The sequence below is a fragment of the Choloepus didactylus genome, chromosome 20 (assembly GCF_015220235.1).
Source record: "Choloepus didactylus isolate mChoDid1 chromosome 20, mChoDid1.pri, whole genome shotgun sequence".
In the NCBI taxonomy this organism is placed as follows: domain Eukaryota; kingdom Metazoa; phylum Chordata; class Mammalia; order Pilosa; family Megalonychidae; genus Choloepus; species Choloepus didactylus.
In genome coordinates, this window is record NC_051326.1 from 52,446,853 (window position 1) to 52,452,347 (window position 5,495).

Genomic DNA, 5,495 nt, shown 5'->3' on the forward strand with positions numbered 1-5,495 from the left:
AAAAGGGAGTTCCTGTTGGCAAAGTGGAATTCACATTCCACAATTTACAAGTATTGGACAGAAACAACCACATGAGTCTTTTGGCCACTGAGCCTCATTTGGGGTGGTGGTGATGATAATCGTAGTGTCTATCTCTAAATCACAAAGATCCTTCTTCATTTTCCCAAATTAGTCAAATAATCCATCAGTCTGAGTATCAAACATTCTGTAAAATATTTTATTACCCTTTTAAATTGATTATATAAGAGTTTTGGATGGAATTAGTTTTGAGAACTCATAATGCCATACTCAGATCACAAACAAAAACACCTCAGAGAATCTGCTTAACATTTTTGTCTTCGTAATGTCATTATAACCTTCATTACTGAAAGAAAAAAATATTTCTGAGTTGTGAATACCTCTTGGTTTGTCTCTAGGGATTCTGCATCATCTAGTTGTTCAAAGTAATACTTAATAAAGGTAACTTTTATCATATGCGAATATTTATTTACTGTTTTGTCAACATTTCAATTTATCAGTCTTTGGTAGACAACATGTGGCGTGGATGTTGCAAAGTTTCAATTTGTTGTTCCTTTAACCTCAGTTTCTGTGTCTGCAGTTTGGTGATATTCTTATGAAAGCACAGCCATTATTTCTTAGAATATTTTATCCTGAAGTGGCGAGCACAGGAGATTAGGACGACTTGTACCTACTTTGTGTGAAGCCTGAAGGAATAAATTGAAAACTGAAAGCTAATTTGAGGAGACTTAAAGTCATACCACTACTCATGTGTTTTGCTGGAAATGGCTGTGTCTGGGTGACTTTCATTTGATTCTAAGCTAGAGGACACCAGGGTGGATTGTCCAGTAGTTCTTTCTGGTGATTTTGCTCCAGGATTAAGTGATTTCACTACTGATGTTCAGAAAAGGCTTGGAGTTATACTTTTCTGGAACATTACTACAATTCACATACCACCCCACCCCCTTCAATATCAGGGCCTCAGTAGCCCCCTATGAGAGCAGGTGTGCGCACATCAGAACATTTCCTTCTGAAACTAGAATATTGCTGTGGAGACACTGCTCCCAAGTTGAGACACCAAGGCCCAGACTCCGGGGCTAGATCCTTCAAAAAAAAAAAAAAAAAAGAGAATGACAGCTGGTGCATAGCACACTTTAGCCTTTTAGTCTTATCTATAAAAAAATTAATGTTAAAAATAACCATCTGGTTCTGCCATGAAAGATGGATCGTCCCCATTTACAAAACAAAATAATCTGTACCTTATAAACTACAGAATTTTTAATGAAAATGAACCCTGGGTCCAAAATAATAAACATGAATAAAATAAGTGGCAAAGTAATATATTCAGTAAAATTTTATTTCTTCATGTAAAATACATAATTGCAGGTACAAAAGTGTGCATATAAGAAGTAATTATCTCTGGATGCATATGGTTATGTTTTTCCTTTCTTTTATGCTAGCTGTTTTTCTTTTTATTTTTATTCAATGGAGATGTGTTATATTTGTAATATGAAAAAAAGTTCCCAAGCAGCAACAGAGAGATCTTTAGTAGTGCTGATTCTAGCTCTCTGAAATGGTTCCATCGTAGAATGTGGCACTGACTTTTCTCAAAATAATTTAGTGAGATTTAGAAAAGGTTGATTGTTAGCATAGAGTGTGTTTAAATGAAAAGTTTGACAAGGATGGAGTCAAGAGACCTAAGATTCTCTGACTGTCTCCAGGAGCCGTGTGACTTTGGACAAAACATTTATCCTAGGGAGAAATGATAACTTATCTTAATATTACAAATCTTCTAATCCAGATTTAGAAGATATATCCTAATATTACAAATCCATTTAGAATGGACTCAAATTGGTTTGTTTTATAGTACAGGTGCTTTGTCTTATAATAAATAAGCAGGCTTTCAGTGTCAAAGTGTGAACAGCTATATCTCTAGACCATATACTATATAATGCTGGAAAGAGCACTAGATGAATTTATTATATAATGAAGTCTGGAAAATCCACAAGTTACCAAAACAATTAGTAATGTGCTGCAGAGAGTAGCACCAGCTTTCTTTGTTAGGTCAAGGCTGATGGTTGATTGTAGAACTGGGTTCATTGTTAGCAAAGGGGATGGTTGGTAGAAGCCAGTTGGTAGTACTTAAACATTAGAAGCCAGACATTGTCATTGTCACAATAGGTGGCACGGTCATAGTGGCAGCTTGGAAGACCTGATGGGCAAAGAGCTACAGAGATGGTTGATAAAACATGGCCTTGCTAGGAACAAAACAGTTAGCAAGCCAAGAAGAGTATGACTTAACTTATTTAATGAAGAGGAATCAAGGATGGATGATCAGGAAGTTAAAGAAAGTCATTCCATAAAAAACTCACAATCCTTTGCCCAGTTTCTGGGCTTGAGCCAGATTTCAGACTCAGCATCTGTTGACGAAGGAGAGACTGAGCCCCTACCAGAAAGCATCCTGCCTGTTTACTTTCTAAGGACAGGGGTACATGGTAATGATTCCCCAAAGGAATCTACAGCCATTTACTTGTGCAACAGTTCACTGTGGAAAAGGAACTACACAACAGTTTGAAGACTGTTGATTTTAACTTTTTTTTTTTGAAGATGCAGAAGTTTTTATTGGTCACCGGTTCCCCAAAGGGCACCCTGCTTCTGCTGCCTCAGTGCCTCCGAACTTTGGTGTTATTGATCTCAGATACCACTTTGCTGTCCACGATCCTGTGGGTGGTGGTCTCATGGATGGTTTGCACAGAGTTGCTACTGCCCAGGGCATCGCTGAGACTGAAGTCCTCTCTGTCTTCTAGCAGGTGGCAATAGGTGGCAATCTTGGTCTCTAGCTTGACTTTGATGTTTAGCAGGGCCTTGTACTCCTGGGCCTGGTGCTGCCCCTCTGCCTGGGTCTGTGCCAGCTCCGACTCCAGGTGCAGCAGGACACCCTTGAGCTGCTCCATCTGCAGGGCATAGTGGGCTTCCACCTCCCACAGGCTGTTCTCCAGGCTGGCTTTCAGGTTTCTCATGGAGTCCAGGTTGATTTCCAAGGACTGGACAGCACATCTCAGCTCCATGAGTGTCATCTCAGCAGCTCCTATCTCAGCAGACTAAGAGTTGACCACTGTGGTGCTCTCTTCAGTCTGCTGAGACCAGTACTTGTCCAGCTCCTCAGTTCTTCTGAGCCAACTCATCATGCTGGGCTCAGATGTCTGCCATGATCTTGCTGAGGTCCTGAAACTTGGGGGCATCCACCTCCACTGTCAGCCCAGAGCTGGCAATCTGGGCTTATAGGCCCTTTACTTCCTCCTCATGGTTCTTCTTCATGAAGAGCAGCTCCTCCTTGAGAGCCTCAATCTCCGTCTCCAGCTGCAGCCGAGTGACAATGGTGTCATCAATGACCTTGCGGAGCCCATGGATGTCACTCTCCACAGACTGGTGCATGGCCAACTCAGTCTCGTACTTGACTCTGAAGTCATCAGCAGCCAGCGGGCATTGTCAGTCTGCAGAACAATGCAGACATTGTCCACAGAAATTTCAAAGATCTGAGCCCTCAGTTCCTTGATGATCTTTAAGTAATGGATCCAGTCACTGACCTGGGGTCCCTTCTTCTCCAGGTGTTCCCAAATTTTGCCCTCCAGTCTCGAATTCTCAGTCTCCAGGCTCCTCACCCTGTCCAGGTAGGAGGCCAGGCAGTTGTTCAGGTCTTACATGGTCTCCTTTTCGCCCTGGATGCCCCACATTCCCGCCAGAACCCTGGCCATCCTGCCGGCCATCCCGCTGGCCAGGCTCCTGGACCCCCAGCAGCCCTGGGAGCTAGAAGAGTGGGACACGGAAATCCAGGAGCCTGAGCCCCCAGTGCCCACATAGACTCTGGCCGTGCTGCTGGCCTGCTGAACCCAGTGGCTGGGAAACTGGACCGAGCTCAGGGATCGGTAGTTGGTGGAGAAGGTGGTGGAGTGGGTGGTGAAGCTCATGTTGTCTGGGGAGTAAGGTGAGAGGCCAGGGCTTGGGATATGGACGCAGACCTGAATTTAACTTTGATGCTCAGAGACTGAAGTGTCATAACGTCATAACTGCTTCCCTTTAAAGTAAGTTGTATATGGAGCCAGATAATAAAAGTGGAGTTCTAGCCAAGTTGCAGTTTACAAAGGTCCACTGGGTCTGCAGACTCATGAGGTAGTCATTCCCTTTGTCCCTGAATTTATAGTTGAAATGTAAATACTGGTACTTGGCACAAGCTCTCCAGGTCAACTTATGGTTGCAGTAGGTTACCATAGTAAGACAGGTAAAGTGGAAGATACTGAATCTGTGCCCCATTATCACCACCAACCGCCCCCCCCCCCCCGCTCCCATTCCCCAAACACACACACACTCCAACCAAGACAGTGAATCAAAACCAATCTTCTATTCTGGGGGAAATGACAGAAATTAATCCATGCTTAAAGTCATAAATGATTCAGGATAGTAGACTCCATCATATGTTCACTTAATTTTCCAGTGTAGACCCTGCAAAACCCAGACAATCCTGAAAGTTTATGGGACCATTGCAAGCTTAACCAAATAAGCCTAGGATTGCAGTTGTGGTGCCAGATATGGGTATGCACCATGTATGACAAACAGCATATTTTTAACTGTCATGTTGCAGGGATATGTTAAGTTTTCCTCCCAAAGAGACTGGGCCTGCTGGATATCCCATAGAAACTGTTCTACTATGTTGATGCCATCAATTACTTGAACTGGAGGAGCAAGATGTGGCCAGTATGTTGGAGGCCTTGGTGAGCACATGTATTCCAGAAGGTAATCAGAAGGTAGAAAATAAAATATGTTGCAATTCAGGAGTTCACCCCGTAAATAAAATTTTGGGGTACAATGGTCTGGGAATGCCTTGAAATTTGCTCCTTCACCAATTATTGCATTTTACAACTTCCACCATAAAGAAAGAAAAGCAATGCCCGATTAGCATGTTTTGGTTCTGGAGGCATTCTATTCCACACCTGGAAATACTGCTCTCATCCATACTCTGGGTAGCATGTAAATCTGCCAGCATTGAATGGGGTTCAAAGAAGGAAAGTTCTTTACAGTCCACTCTGCAGTGTAAGCAAATAGTGACTTGGATCATATGACCTTTTAGACCCTACAGTATTAGAGATATGATCATGGGGACCATGTGATGTGGAGTTTATGACAACCACCAAAGGGAGAATCACAGTGCAGATCCCCTTGGGTTCTGAAGACGTGAAATGTGTAACAGCAAAATACTCCTTTAGAAAAACAGCTCTTAGTGTGCTAGTAGACTATGGTATATATGCTTCAGGTGCCATGTGGTCATAACTCTCTACCATGTTCTGGGTTTTGTTAGACCAATAAAGACATAAGGTCAAGTGTAAGCCATTGTAAAACAGAAATGATGCATTTGAGAATGGTTACAAGTAGGGTCAAAGTACACAAGCAAGCTGCATGAGGAAGTAGTCCAAACCCCAGTGATTTGTATAGCTGTTGCGTTA

The 5,495-nt window shown here is 42.6% G+C and overlaps 1 pseudogene; it reads right to left on the reverse strand.

Moving 5' to 3' along the window:
* Nucleotides 1-2,660: 2,660 nt before the first annotated feature.
* LOC119516354 lies at nt 2,661-3,965 on the reverse strand (annotated as a pseudogene).
* Nucleotides 3,966-5,495: the final 1,530 nt, after the last annotated feature.